This window comes from Lactuca saligna, chromosome 8 (assembly GCF_052625555.1).
Source record: "Lactuca saligna cultivar CGN05327 chromosome 8, ASM5262555v1, whole genome shotgun sequence".
In the NCBI taxonomy this organism is placed as follows: Eukaryota; Viridiplantae; Streptophyta; class Magnoliopsida; order Asterales; family Asteraceae; genus Lactuca; species Lactuca saligna.
In genome coordinates, this window is record NC_136424.1 from 46,670,042 (window position 1) to 46,686,991 (window position 16,950).

Below are 16,950 nucleotides of genomic sequence, written 5' to 3' on the forward strand. Positions count from 1 at the left end.
GTTTGGAAAGGACGTGCATTGGGCATTCATATGCATAAAGTAATGATTTTAAGATGTATTTAGGCGTTAGAAAGACTCCTAAAAAGTATGAATGAGTGGCTTAAAGGATTAAGCTCTCAATAAATATTATCGTAATTTACCAGTTACTATGATATGGCAAAGGGATTGTCAAGACATGGTGGTTCTCTGCATCATGACTATCTTGTCCTCGCATGCCCATGACATGGCCAAGAGGTCTATACGTTCATGGTGAGCATTGACTTGGTTAACCATTGGCCATTGACTTTTGACCAGTTTATCCTTGGGTGAAAGTTGAAGGAATTGGGTTATTGATTAAGCATATATCTTTGTTTGGTTCTAGTATGTTTGCAGGAGCGATCAGTGCACGGAGTGAGTGTGTTGGTGTGTTCCTTGGGGTATTTGATCTAGGTGAGTTACCTCACTATAGTATGTGTTATAGTATATATCCTTATATGTTAGGATATAGGAGTAGTAGTATGCTGGTTAGAGTATCAGGGGCCAGTGAACGTCTAGCTCAGTGCCCTACGTTTGTAAGCAATCATGTAGGACACTCAAATAACTCTTGATCTAGGCTTTCTTGCATGTTTCTTGTTTGGTTGTGGATCTATAATGGGATCACCTGTTTAACTTTCTATCTCACCTCTGATTACATATAGCTATGCATTCATTAGTCATCTTCCAGTAGTGATATAGAGTACTATATGAGGCCTAGTATGTGATAGTGATATGTTAGCATGTAAGCTACTTTAGATAGTTTCATGTGTTTATTTTTTTTTTTTTGCTTATTTGATTTATATATTGACATATTAGATGGTGAGTTGAGTCACTCATGCTTTGTGTAGTAGTCTAAGATACCCGTGCATGGTAGTGGTGTATTGTAGGCCAGGTGTGGATCAACTGTATGTTATGAAAGAGTGGTCCAGGTGTACGATATGCCTTGCGAGGCAGTTTAGTCACACTGTAGGCTCATATCCGTGCATGATGTAGGCCTTGCAAGGCGGGCTAGACAGACTGAAGGTTCATGTATGCATGTATTGTACGTGTATTGTGGTATGTGGTATTTTGGGGGAGCTCACTAAGCATTGGCTTACAGTTATAGATTAAATGTTTTTCATGTATCATTGGTGGTCATGAGAAGGCGAATGTGTGACTGTACACACTTATTAGCATCATTGGAGATTTTGGATTTATTATACTACTCTGATTTCCAAACAATTGTACTATGGAAAATATGAGTTTTCTTAACTTGGGTTTTATGGAAAATCGAGCTTTACCTTAATTAAAGATGAAAATTTTGCTTATGAAAATGGGATGTTACTAGTTGGTATCTGAATCCTGGTTTGAGGGACATGGAGGAACACTTGTGTGGATCCAAACACAAACTAGGATCTGAAAATTTTCACAAAACGTTTTGGAAAAAGAAATTTTAATAAAATAGTTCAATTGTAGATATGGGCTCAGTCACTTGTCATGGTCTTGTTTGATTGTTGGCTTGGGATCTTGAACATGGTTTTATGACCCAGCCTCGTTTTTACAATAAGATGTTATCTGTATAGTCATCCAGATCCAAAATAGGAAAGTGATTACCAAAATATTCATACTTGTTATATATGTTGAAGTTGAGCTTGATGATATTTGAATTGTTATAAATGCATGTTAGTGGATAGGCTAAGGATCCCTTTAAGAACTGTATGATAGTATTTTCTGACTTATATGATGCCTTACAGCCTAAGCATTTGCTTGTCATGTTCTACTTGATTATGATAATTGCTAAGTTTATGTTGTATAGTTGTATATGATTAGGATCATATAGCCTTAGAATGATATACTTAACCTTATTTCTTGTTCCTTGTTTGGTTGTGGGCTTAGAGTAGAGTCATTTGTTCGACATTCTATTTGATCATGTATTGTGTACAACTTCCATGCACTGGGTAACCAACAGTATTAGTAAAGATTATAGTTGTATGGAAACGTGATTGAGGAGAATCCTAGGAGGAGCGCATAAACTAGTTGTCGATCTTAGGAGTATGTGGGTGTTAGTACACCCAGGAGTGGTCTAGTGTAGTGATTTAGGAACTTGATATGAATTATGAGTTGACTACAGATAGGTGTAGAAGGTAGTATGGGCCTATACTATTAAAAGTACAGGATCCATATGAAAGTCAGAAGGAATATCGAGGGTACTAAGGAACTAATAGTTGAAGGAATAGTGTGTTTGAACGCTATGTATTTATGTCTGGTCCTTTTCATTATGCGTTTTTAGTATGGTGGCTATCAGAGGTTCTGGATCAGGCATTGCCAACCCAAAGGGCACAAGGACCAAACTATCGTTTAGAACTGAGAGTTTAGTAGTATGAATCCTTTGGAGTTCAGTAGTATGAAGCCTTAGAGATAGATATACAAAGCCTTCGGAGTTTAGAGGGCACAAGGACCCAACTATCGCTTAGAGATGGATATGTGACATGGAGGAATATTTTCTACATGTGTTTGTGTCCTGAGGACCAGAAAGTGAAGTTTGTGTTGGACCTTCTTCGTTGGGGAGAAAATAATTTATGGTAGTTTGTGATCCATAACTTTTTGCATGTAGAGTGAGCCGCAGTGATTTAGGAGAAAATTTAGGAGATGTTCTAGGTGGAGTATGTCCTATTGAATCATAAAAAGTGACCCTCTTTAACTTCAGCTACTGTAGTCATCATGCCCCCGCAGTCAAGCTTCTTCATCAGCAACCGCTACTGCAGTCTCTATCTACCGCAGCCTCTTTACTAGATTACTTTATTTTTCTTTTTGTAATACTCTCTATTGACCAGTATGCCTTGCATGGCTACTCTTAAAGACGTAATCTAGTGTACTTCATGAGTCTCTATAAATAGAGCTCATTCTCATGTATTCAACTACGCATCTATTCTGAATTGCAATCTCTGAAGTTATCTTTTCTATCTCTCTTACTTTCTCTTCTTACTCTCATAATTAATTACAATCTATCTTCGGAGCAAGTCTTTAGAGACTTAATCACTAAGTTTGATCTCACTTATTAACTTGGTTTGAATGCATTCCTCGGTATGAATCAGCTTAAGTGTATACTTGATATAACAATTGTTGTCATTTCATTTCTTTACTTTTCCGCAACTAACTATCTAACCATCTAACTCTAAATATTATTGTTGAGCTTTTAGATCCTTTGAGATTAACTTTTCCACAATATACTTGTTTTAACGTTTGTTCAAGTGTGTCTCCAAGTTTTTCTCTCAATAATTGGTATCAGAGCCATAGTGGTTGCTTTTTGAAAATCGGAACTCTGATGTTTTTCGAAGAGCATTCTATACCACTGAGCTCATTTCTCAAACAAAAAACTTCAAAAATATGGCACAATCATTATCTTTGAATGTTTCCAACAGTGTTGGTGGTTCTAATCGAGCCCCAAGACTGGTTGCAAATGAATTTCATCACTGGTCACAAAGAATGGAGAGATACTTAAGGAGACTTGGTAGAGATGTATGGCGATCCCTAGAAGAAGGACCACATATCCCTGTCCTCGCACCAATCCAAACTGACAGAGCCACAACAAGACTAGGAGGAGGTCAACCAGCTATGAACCATCCCACCAAAATGATCTCGATAAAATGGAAAATGATGTTGTTGCTTTTTATGAAATCTCCTGTGGAGTTGCTCCTGACAACTTCGATATTATCATAAATTACAAATCCACAAAAGAGATCTGGGATGTTCTCAAGAATTTGTACGAAGGCTCAGAACAAGCATAAGACAAGAATCTTACAACCACACTCAATGAGTTCAACAACTTCAAAGCTCATACTGGCGAAAGTTTGGAAGACTCCTTCAAAAGGTTCAACCTGATTGTCACCAAGTTATCCAATGCGGGCACCATCCGCAATAACCATGAAACAAATCTTCAGTTTCTTGATGGCTTGGGAAGACATTGGACTACTACAAAGATGATAGTTCAAGGGGATAGAAAGACTCATTCCGCATCACTCTACAAACTCTATGGGGAACTGCAAGCACAAGAATCCACCATACTCAAAGACTATGCTCACTTTGGAGGACCTCTTGCTCTCATAGAACAAACTCCACATAATCAATCCTCCTCTCCTTTGTATAACACTTCACCATAGTCATATGAAGCTGATTTTGAGTATGATGATGAAGAATAATTTCAAAAAGCAATTGCTCTAGTTAGCAAACAATTCAACCGACTACCACCTCACACTTTTCGCAAAAATCAACAATTTAACATACCACCCTTCAATCGTATCCTCAATCCACAAAACAATCACTCTCATTATCCTAAAAGTTCTCATCCACCACCGCAATCTCAAAATTCTCACCCAAAGGAAACACCGCAGTCTACTCAAACCACTGACTCCGGTACTCCCTCATAAGATAAGACTGATGTTGTAGTTTGTCACAAATGCAACAAAGAGAATCACTTTGCAAGAGATTGTAAGGCCAATGTAGTGAAAGACAGAGCATCCTACCTTAGAATGGCTCAAGAGTTGGAAGAAAAAGAGAAAGCAAGGGCATACGTAGCCCATGTCAAAAGAGACCATCAAGTTTGGTCATCCAGAGATGAAGATGAAGCCATCAGCGGTGTCAAAGGAAAAGGGAAAATCTGCAAGTTAGCAACTGCTGATGATGATGGGTCTACAAAGCTGGAAAAAAAACTATTGCTACATGGCAAAGGATGGAACTCTAAGCATCGTCGAACAGGTAAAACTCATGATCCAAACTCTAAACTATAGCATGCATGACTGTTAACCTTACATAGATAATATTAATGACACATGTGCTACCGTCCTTACAGACTATAACAAAGCCCTAGATGAGAAGAACATTGCATCCCAGGAGATGTTCCATATGAAACAACGACTGGACAACAAAAGACTCAAATTGGCTATGTTAGAAAGAGATTTTGAGTTAGAAAAAGATGCAAGAATGTTGAGTGAAGCAGAATTAGAGATAACTTTGAACCAGAGAGATTTAGCTCAGAGTGAAATTGTACGCTTAAATCTTTTAATCGAAAAACTGTTCAATGAAAGTAAGGCTATTGAAAATTTGGTAAATAATGGAACCGTGGACAACACATACAATTGGGGTTGGTCAAATGGATATCCTACCGCAATGGATTCCTCACCTCCGTTCAACAAAGACAGATTGTATGTCCCTCCAGACCGAGAATTTCATTTCCCAGTCAATGACAAGACCTTTCTCGAAGATATCAAAACTCACTTCGGTAGACTGCATAATCTAAGAATCAATTGTGTCATTGAGGAAATTATCCCTAAGGTTTCGGGTCACACAGTTGATCAATTCCTATCTGTGGCACTACTTCTCCAAATTCTCAAAACTCATCCGAAGTTGATGAAGAAATTATCATTGAGGACACTGAAGTCTCGAAAGACTTTCCATCTCTGTCCTCAGACCGTAGTGTCCTACACTGTAGTCAAAAGTCCCAACTAAGACTTACTCTACAATAGTTAAGTCATCCCTACGGCAGTCTTCGAACAAAGGTTCTGTCACTCTTCAAACAATTCATCATGAATTACCCATAGAAAACTTTGAAGTAGGTTAATGCTCTCAAATCCCTGAATCTTCAAGTTCTGATGACTCAAGCCCATGTTTTCACAAAATTTCAAAGAGTTCCAAGAAACCGCAGTTGAATAATAGAGACTGCGGTTCTCCAAAAACCTTAGCTAAAAAGACTTTCAAAGAGGAAATTCGCTCCCAAGGCACAAATAGAAAAATATTCTCAAAAAAACAAACAGCATGTCAGATCTGAAAAATCCAAAAGTCCAGAAAAATTTATTTTCTCTCACTATTTTGCAAAAAACTCTACCATCAAGAAAACATCCAAAAAGGAATGTACAGTTTCAACAGTCATTCCTAATTCATCTGACACAACTCAAAAAGGTGTAAATTCTTTTCGAAACAATGTTTGTCAAATCTATTCCTCAGATGATCCGAAATGGAAAGGTATTTTACCCACTCCAACACATTTCAAGTCACATCAAAATTTTAACAAATGAAAGTGTATTCTACCAAATCCAACAAAAAGGACACAAAGATCTACAGTACCAAAACCTTTTGCAAAACAAACTTTTCAGAAAACGTACAACACTCATGTCATATCTTTTCAACCTTGGACTAGTCTAAAGCCAAAAAACTCATCCTCTAGACCACCGACCAAACGTGGTATCAGAACAAAAGACAAAATCTCAACCTATGAATGTTAGTGTAGTTGCCAAAATCAGAAACCTCGTAACCTTGAAAAAACACACAACACTCCAAAACTACACAAACATCCAAGACTACGCTTAAAAGTTTACACGAAACCAGTCCATGCATCACTCAGAAACTAATCTGTTGTTCTAGGCTCCAAACTAGTTTGGATGCCTAAACTGACCGTGTAATTCTCAGGCTTTGTGCAAGGAGGAACAAGAAGATGAATGGTTAATTGACAGTGCCAGCTCCTTGCACATGACCGGAAGGTTAGAATACCTTCTGGATTTCAGGCCAATTTGCAACGGTGGAAATGTTACATTCGGCAACAATGTGAATGGAATCATCCGATGTTACGGTGTACTCACTACAAGGAACTTCACAATTCAAAAGGTTGCTTATGTAGAAAGCCATAAAAACAATCTCATCAGTGTTGGCCAACTATGTAAGGCAGGCCATCGAGTTGAATTTGATGATAAATTATGTTATGTAATGACAAGTGATAGGAGCACCTGTTTGATCAAGTCACGATCTGAACATGTATCCTCTGGATGTCTCTCTGATCATTGGAAAACTACAGTTGTGTTTCCTTTCCAAAGCTGTATCCGAAGTCAGCTGGATGTGGTACCGCAAGCTCGCTCATCTCAACTTCCAATACATCAACACTTTGGTCACTGGAGAGCTGGTTAGAGGACTCCTTATTCTCAAGTTCAGCAATGACACTCTCTATCCTGCATGTGAATGTGGTAAGCAATACAAAGCAAGTCATCCTATGGTGATTGACTCCTCAATTTCTGAACCACTTGAGCTCCTGCACGTTGATCTCTTCGGTCCATCAAGTGTAGCCAGTCTCCATCACAAAAAGTACATACTGGTTATAGTAGATGACTTCACACGCTTCACATGGGTTTTGTTCCTCATACTCAAGTCATAAACACCTCAAATTCTCATCAGCTTCATCAAAGAAATAGAACTTCAGATCAAGCTGCCAGTAAGACGTATTCGCAGTGATAATGGAACCGAATTCACTAATCATTCTCTTGATAGTTTCTTGGTGTCTAAAGGCATTACTCATAACTTTCCAGCGCCGTATACACCACAGCAAAATGGAGTAGTAGAAAGAAGGAACTGCACACTAGTTGAAACAGCCAGATCTATGCTCAACTTCACACACCATCCTCTCTACTTCTTGGTTGAAGCTGTAGCAACCGCAAGCTTTGTACAAAACTAAAGTATTGTGTGCAAAAGTCTCAATAAAACACCGTATGAGGGCCTTAACAACCGCAAAACAAACATTCATTTCTTTCATGTCTTTGGGTGTAGATGTTTTGTGATCAACAATAGAGATCAGCTTAACAAATTTGAACCAAAGTCTGATGAAGGCATCTTTCTTGGATATTCCACGAACAAGGTTGCTTATCAAGTTCTCATAAGACGTACAAGGCCAATCATTGAAAGCTTCGATGTGAAATTTGATAACTCTCACTTCCACAACGCCCCTCCATCCACTGAAACTACCGCAATCATGGAAAGTGATATTCCTGCTTCTTCAGATCCTTTAAATTTAGTTGAAGTCAATTATGATGATCTTTTCGATCCTGTTGAAACGGAGAAACTAGTCGAAGTTCTTGTGTCACCAGCTGCTCAACAACAACATGCTGATGTTTCTGCTCCATCTCTATCTGAAGTAGAATCTCGCAATACTTTCACTTCTCCGGTTGAAGGGGAAAGCTCTACTCTGGATCAAGCAACAACCATCGAGGTTCTAGTACTTGATGATGCTTAAGTTCCTATCCACAGAAAATGATTACCATCAAATGTATCTTCAGATTCGGATGATGAACTCATAGAGAACATTGACACTAGAACCGATTCAAGGATTATCACTCTCCTATCCACAGTACTGGGGGAACCTTCTTAGATTCCAAAAGAACTCCCATCAGCAATTCAGGGGGAACCTCTCCAAACTACTCAAGACAATTCCATTCCAACAAGCCAAGATGATTCCGCCGGATGTTCTCAAATCCAGGGGGAACTGCCATCTCCAACCGCATAAATTTCTGATATTGAAGACATTCCCTCTACCGCAGCTACTGATAATCTACAAACTCATCTACATGTATGGAAAAAGGACCACCCACCAGGTCAAATCATTGGAAACCCATCCGTAGGTATCCAGACTTGATCTGCCAAGGAATTATTTGATAATTGTCACTACGCAGCATTTATGTCCTCAGTTGAGCCGCGATCGATCAAAGAAGCATTATTGGAACCTAATTGGATTTCTGCAATGCAAGAAGAAATGGAAGAATTTAAAAGGAACAAGGTGTGGCAACTCGTTCCGATACCACAAGGCCACACTATTGTTGGTACAAGATGGGTGTTCAAGAATAAATTAGATGAATCTGGTGCGGTCATCAGAAATAAGGCAAGACTAGTTACAAAGGGGTACAGTCAACTTGAGGGTGTTGACTACGATGAAACATATGCTCCGGTGGCATGAATGGAAGCCATCCGAATCTTCTTAGTATAAGAGGTTTATCTTCAGCAACCTCCCAGCTTTGAAGGTATTGAATTCCCTGACCACTGCTACAAGCTTGAAAAGGCAGTCTACGGTCTGAAGGAAGCCCCAAGAGCTTGGTATGAGACTCTTTCTGAATTTCTAGTCTCTTCAAGTTACAAAAGAGGAGTGATTGATCCCACTTTATTTAGAAAAGCAAATGGTGACCACCTTATGCTTGTACAAATATACGTGGATGATATCATCTTCGGATCGTCGGATCAAGGAATGGTGGATGAAATTGCTAAGCTGATGACTAACAAATTCCAAATGAGCATGAATAGAGATATTAATTTCTTTCTAGGTCTTCAGCTCTAACAAATTCAGCAAGGGATATTCATTCATCAAGAGAAATACACCACATAACTATTGAAGAAATATTCTATGGACAATAGTTCCTCGACTAAGGTTCCCATGGCCTTCGGTTATAAGATCTCTGCTGATCCCTCTGGCGAATCTATGGATCACAAGACTTATAGAGGTATCATTGGCTCTCTAATGTACCTCACCGCAAGCCGACCATACATTGTCTTTGTAACTGGTGTATGTGCAAGGTATCAGGCTGACCCAAAGGTGCCACATATGACCGCAGCCAAAAAAATTCCCCGGTACCTGAAAGGAAGCAAATCTCTTGGTCTATGGTACCCCGCTAGCAATGACTTCATTCTTAAAGCATTTACAAATGTGGATCATGACTGATGCAAACTTGATCGAAAAAGTACCTCAGATGGATGTCAATTTCTGGGAGGAAGACTCGTCAGTAGGTCCTCAAGAAAACAAAGCTGTGTATCATTGTCTACCGTAGAAGCCGAATATGTGGCCGCAGCCAGCTGTTGTTCTTAAGTTCTATGGATGAAGACACAACTATTAGACTACGGGTACAGAATGTTGTGGATACCAATCTACTGTGACTCTGAAAGTGCCATAGCGATTTCTCATAATCCTATTCAGCACTCCAAGACGAAACATATTGAACTACGGTATCACTTCATCAAAGACCACATTCTGAAAGTTAACATTGAACTCATCTGTGTCCTTAATCATGAAGAGAAATGTACCCGTAACCATCGTGGGATCAGCTATTGTTTCGTTCTGCCCTATTACCAGCACTCTTCCCATGCTGTCACCATTCCTTTCCTTAGGGTAGTCCTTGTTGTAGTGTCCAGTATCCCCACACCCATAGCACGCCTGACCCACACCAACTCCAGGGACTTGGGTGATTGGTAGTGCTGGTGCCTTACAGAAACGGGCAGTGTGCCCGTTCTTGTTACAGTGCATCTCCCGACAATTTCCGTTGTGATGGAAATTGCATTTGACGCACTTCGGTAGGTTCCCAGCGTATTGCCTTGCTATTGCAGAGGTAACAAGAGCAGCAGTGGGGGTAGTAGCGGCATGGACTGCCACTATTTGTTGCTTCTTGGAAGGTTCCTGTGAAAACTGACTCTTCCTCTTGTTCCAAAACTTCTTCATCTTGTTGTTTTTTCCTATGGTTTGCTCCGGGACAGCAGTTGCGAAGCTTTGACAGATTCCATGGTCAACGAGAGATTGTGCCAACTGTTTGGCGGTATCGAAAGTGACTGGTTTGGAAGCTAGTACACTTCCTCGAATCTGGGGTGATAGTCCCTAGATGTATCTTTCGATCTTCTTACTCTCTAGAGCAACCATGTCTGGGCAAAGGATTGCCAGATTACTAAACCTATTTGATGAGAATTAATCTCAAATCGTTTAGATCTTTCACAAGTATAATAATGAAGAACAAACAATTCAAACACAATATTATTATGAGCATAGAATAGATTCAATTCCAGTCTTATGATTCAAATATAGTCACGCCTTAGTAGATCTCGATGAAGAACTTCCACTATAGAGGCGAGCTAGGGTTTACAATACTGATTAGAAAAAAATAATAAAAGTGTTTTTTTCACTAAGGATGCATGCATGCACCTTAAATACTAAAACCCTAGATTAACATAATGCACGGCTGTACAAGCCCAAACCGGAAACAAAAACTGGGCTAAGGACCAAGCCCATGATGCAACACAATAAGCCCAACACTATTGGTATAGGTTGTGATATCCGAGCCTACCATAGTAAGTCCCCAAAGTTCCTGCTCTAGCTTTTGTACTTCGCCGCTTGGACATTACTCTTGCATCAACATTTGCTTTAGATTCTCCCAACCCATAGAATTTGCCACTACCAGAGTTAGTGACTTGATGTGGCCATTCCAACACGTCAGAGCTCTCTCGGAGAATGTACAAGCTACAAATTTTACCTTGCTCACTTCCAGACATGCACGTATCTCGAAAACCGCTTCTGTTTTCTCTATCCATTGCGATAGAGCCATTATCCCTCCAGACCCGTTAAACGTTATGGGATTTCTATTGGTAAAGTCCTTGAAAGTGCAATCCTCTGAACGACCCTGGTGTTGGCTATTCGTAGAGCTATTTACTCCACTTCCGGACCCATTATTACTCAACTGTGCCATTGCTGTTGTCACTGCAGCTGTTACAGAAGCTATCAAGGTGGCATTATCTGTTGATGGAGGTGTTGTGTTGTTGACATGGCGTGTAGATCTACGGGGCGACATCGTGCTGCTAAGGAAATAGAATGAAGAACATAAGTTTTTAATGATTTGAAGTTGTGTGTTAATAAATTTGTTATTTTTTCTCAATTTATAAATTTGACTGACCTACCGAAGGTTTAGAGTTTGACTCGTAATAAAAGTTTGCATAGTGATAGAAAAACTTATGAATTTGAGTGGTAGTCAAAGAATTTACACACAAAGGAATTTCTTCATATATATTAAACACATGCCGAGTTACATTTGAAGTTTGGAAAATTTCGACCCTTCTAAGGATCTCCGATACAAAAGTTAAAGAAAAGTAAGACTTTTAGCCGAGTTCCTATTTTATAAAAAAAATTTGGGATTCGGAAAGTACTACTTGCGATGAAGGTCGCGATTGGAGCTTGACTCCGTGTCTGATTGCTTTGCTTCCATAAGACGCCTATCGAAGGCAGCTTGTTGTTCCCTTATCTCAGAGAGGGCTGCGCAGTTGTGCTTGAAATGTATCGGCTCGGAGTTGGGCATTATCCTGCAACTTGTCCAGTCGACGGATGTCGGAAGTGTGAACTTGTACCTCCACGTTGACTTCCCGAATCCTATTAGCTTGAACTCCGGATTGATAGGACTGGTTGGCTAGTTTGCCTACCATGACTGGGAGTGCTCGGTCGGCTGAACCTCTATCCCTTACGTCGTATAAGTCCCGAAACATACCGTAGGGAGGAAGTAACCCTTGTTGTTGGCTCCAATGGTGAATGTGACTTCCCCAGACGGAAGTTGGTCCCTAAAAGTTTCTCCTAACTGCGGGAGGTTAAGAGACTGGTGGGTTGATTACTTCTGGTTCTGAGTATATTCCAGAGTCATCCCCTTCCTCCAACTGTATAGGTTCTTCATCCTCTTCGGGGTCCTCCTATACCCATCCTCCATTTCCCTGATTCAGGTAGTAGGGATCCCCTGGTGGGTGGAATCCAACCATTTCGACTATACGAGAATAGGGTTACAAGAATTGTATAATTTTGAAACAGGTAAGCCTATAACGCAGATTAAACTATTTCATCTACCATGTAGCACCTGGTTCCCGGTACGTACTCCTTGCTAATTTCTTTTTAAAAATAAATGATAATAATGCATCTTGCCTTGGACTCAGCGAGTTGATGGGCCAAATCGCTGAGTAGGAGTGGGACAAGGTACGAGAGTTGGACTTTGGACTCGGCGAGTCGGTCCCCGGACTCGGCGAGTAGGTCCCCGGACTCGGCGAGTAGGTCCTGGTTGGGCAAAAACCCTAATCTGGGTGTTTGCACCCTGTTTAAACACTCTATCTTGGCCTCCTTTGTCCCTAACACTTCCAGAGAGCAGTAGAGCGAGACCCTAGCCCCCATATTGTTCTTAAGAGTTTTTTTGGCCTTGTGAAGGAGGTTGGAGCTTAAAAGAAAAAAGAGGTGGTTAAAGAGTGCAAGGAAAGGAGTAGATCCGAACTCTACTCAAGGATAAGTTTCCATTCAGGTAGAAAAGTCTCTACCTTGATCTTTAGATCATTAGTTACCATTTTTGTCTCAAATTGGTGGTTTTCAATCCCTAAAAAACCGAACTCCATGTGTGGTACTTAATGATTCGAAAGCACTTCAGATCTGGACTTGTTGGATGAATTAGTTGCATAAAGTTATGTGGTTGAAGTGATTGAGGTCCCCATTGAGTGTATGACCTCATTAAGAGTTTGGTTTTGGCCTTATGAGCTTATGGGGCCATGCATGCACGTAAAGTTTGCAACTTTACGTGATAAGCATGCTCAAGGAACACGGATCTATGGTTTTGAAGCGTTGGATGTCTCAGATTTGGCCTATATGGGAAATGGGTCATAGGGACTCAACGAGTCACAAGGAGGAACTCGGCGAGTTCCATGAAGATGGCCTTAGACTTGGCGAGTTGGATGAACAACTCGGCGAGTCCTATGAAGATTGCCTGGAACTCGGCGAGTTGTTCTTCATACTCCGCGAGTCGGGTCACGAGTCGGTTCAATCGTCCCAAGTCATGAGTTAAGGGTGATTCAGTGAGTGGGAAGAACGACTGGTCGAGTAGGACCGGGTTATTAGGAAAAGGACTCGGCGAGTTCATGCCATAACTCGATGAGTCCAGTCAAATGGACATTGACTTTGACCAAGGAATTGACCTTGGGCCAAGGGAGGGTCAGTATTTTGACCTAAGGGTATTTATGGGTGTCTAACCTATGTTTATGGTTTATAGCTAGAGGATTTGCGATCCATCAGTCAGACGCTCAACAAGCAGACTTCAGCAGCTACTTTCGAGGTGAGTTACCTTCCAGTAGTGGTGGGTCTAAGGCCAAAATGTCGGCCCACCAGTAGGAGACATATGATAGATGATTGTCTTTGTGATATCATCTAGGTTTGCTACTACCTGATATGTTATATGGTATCATGATATGTTGTATCTGAGAGTAGTAAAGTTCGTTTGTTAGGACCGAAGGGTAGTCAGAAAACCCAGATACGTCTGACAGTATGTGATGATATGTTTGCATGTTGGCTTGTTATGTTATATGCGATATAGGTAGTAGGAGGGGACCAGTCCCCGAGTTCGGTTGATAGGACCAAAGGGTAGTTCAGGCACCCCAGATATGTCTGATAATATGTTATGTTATGATATATGTGATAGTAGCAGTAGGGGGTGAAATAGTCTGCAAGGTTCGGTCGTTAGGATCGAAGGGTAGTCAGCACCCCAAAATTGCTTGACGTGGGTAGTCAGCACCCCAGAATGGCTTGACACGGGTAGGTCGGCACCCCAGAATGGTCGTACCGGGTAGGTCGGGCACCCCATAAATGCCTGGCAATATGTATGATATGTGATTGTATGGTATGTGGTATGATGGGGGAACTCACTAAGCTTCGTGCTTACAGTTTTCAGTTTTGGTTTCAGGTACCTCTTCTTCGAAAGAGAAGGAGCTGGCGCGGTAGCAGCACATCACACACACGCTTTGTATTCCGCACTATGAGATCTTCCTGGGGATTTGTACTCTGACTTTGTTATGTTTTTATAAACTGGTTTCCAGACACGCACATATTTTATGAAATGATATGATCAGTGAATGTTTTATTTCTGCTAAGTATGTGTATTTAAAAATGAAATTTTTGGCTCGTATTTTTGGAATGTTACATACCAAATACTCCTATAGTATTTAAATTTTTATGTTTGATACTAGTGTCTTTTTGGTAAGTTTTGACTTGTTGCTCACTACGACCATCCCTCGACATACATTAGTCCAATTTCGGATAAATATAGTTGATCAGGCTATATTCGTCCCAAATCTGATTACATATTTTGAGACCTAGTCGTAGTATGCATGTATTTGTGCTTTTACGACCCCAAATAACTTAACCTAATGAAATCCGGTTTAGGTGTAAAAACGTTTTGTCAGCGAGTTTTAGTCCCAATGCATTTATAGTTTGTATATCTTATGTGGTTCAATATATTTAGTTCACTATAAACAACGCTCTGATACCAATCTGTCACACCCCCAAACCAGAATTGCGGAATCTTTTGAGGGTGGATGACTTCATTTAGTATCATAACAGTTGAATACATAGTAAAGAAAGTAAACACAACCATCATATATATTATTTAAGAGTTACATTGTTGGATGATACTTGTTTCAAAAACAAATTACAATATGATGACAAAATGAGTTTAAAACTGACGCCTTAGCATCACTTCTCCAAAAGCTGAGGTTTACTTGTATTACAATCCCTGAGAAATACAAGTAGATTTGAAAGAATAGATCATCATTTAAGCTGGTGAGTTCATAAGTATTTAATGTCAATGTTTTTATAAATTTAAATGAATTTGTTTGTAGATATTTGAAAACTCCTAGAAAATCCCATATTTCCTACTAGTATACAAGTAGTCTTCTACTAAGACCCGACTGTTTCAAATGTTGTTTATGAAATTCCAATATTTTTCCATAAGTGTAAGGTAGTTAAAAAGTTCCAAAGATTTTCATGTAATTGTGTTTTTCATGCCTAGAATAGAAGATTTATGTATGTAAAAGAATCGTTAAGGCATTAGATAACCCCGTAAATCAACGTGTTTTTAATACTCCATATGAGTTTTATAACCATACTATTGACCCTGACTGCCTGTAACAACGTTCTTCAGGCGTTGGAATGTTATGACGTTTGTCACCCCAGACCTGCCGGTTTAACTGTAGCTCACAGTTTAGGTGTGGGATTGTCAATCCCATATATATCTATACACAAGTATCACGCTCTCACTACAATAGATTATGGTATATAATACAAGACTTTAACTGCATATTGAAAGTATGTGAAGTTGAATGTCTCACAGAACTTAGTATCAAATAGATTTACGTATGAAAAGTTCATTTGTTCTTATATATGAAAGGATTTCCCTGATATAGTACTCATAGTATGTAAAATCTCTTAAATATATAGTAAACTATACCTATTATAGTTTTTCTCAAATGTATGATTCATTTGTATGATAAACCCTAGTGCAGTATCAGCTTGGTATGTAAGTATAACATTATACACCAATATATAAATAAAGTGTTTGATATTTGTATAACATGTTTTTACTCTTGAAGAACAAAATGTTATTGAATAAGTGTTGCATGCGAACGTTTTCATATGATAGTTATGAATCACGTATGATTTGTTATATAAAGATAAGTGTAGTAAAATCTTAATGTTTTCCACACGAGAGTAACTTTGTGTTTACTTGTACCCCCCCCCCCCCTTTGAAAGTGTATAAAAGCATTTATAAAGCATTTGAAAACGTAGTTGTAGGGGTATGAACTCACTTGATAATCAGAAGAAGGTGAAACGAAAACTGAGTAGAACATCAACTGGGGAAAGTTGAATTGCTTGGGAATCTTAGGAGTAAAAAACCTTCCTTCGGAAATTAGATATGAAGATCGGGGCTTCGGGATGGTTTCGGGGGTTTAAACGCAGAGCTTCGGCACGAGAGAGAGAGAGAGAGAGAGAGAGAGAGAGAGAGAGAGAGAGAGAAGAAATGAGCATTGGAACCCAACACCTTCGGCTGCTATTTATAGCCCAAATTTGGTAACCACATCATGGTACACCTTACCACGTCGTGGTGAGGGATTCTATTCTATTCCGTTGACGAGACATTTGCTGACAGACCTGGTACCCATCAATCACAATACCATGTTGTGGCTTCTTCACCACGTCGTGGTAGGCCTGACAGCCTCGGATTTTGTGCTGAAAACTTGTAAAATTCGTAACTTCCACGTACGAGCTCCGTTTTAACGTTCTTTATATCCACGCGTAGGTGAGATTATGCTCTACAACTCTCGTTTAGACTCCATCGGCAAATTTTGAATTTATTTTTATTTTTATTTATTTTTATTTATTTTTAATGGGTCGGGACACAAAAAGTCCGTTAAAAATCCATAACTTCCTCATGTGAGGTCCGTTCTCGTCAGACTTTATATCGTTGTGCTACTATTGTTGAGATCTTCAATTCTCATTTAGGTTGTATTGGCTAAAAATCTCTCAATCTCTATGTCGAGTATTTTAGCTGT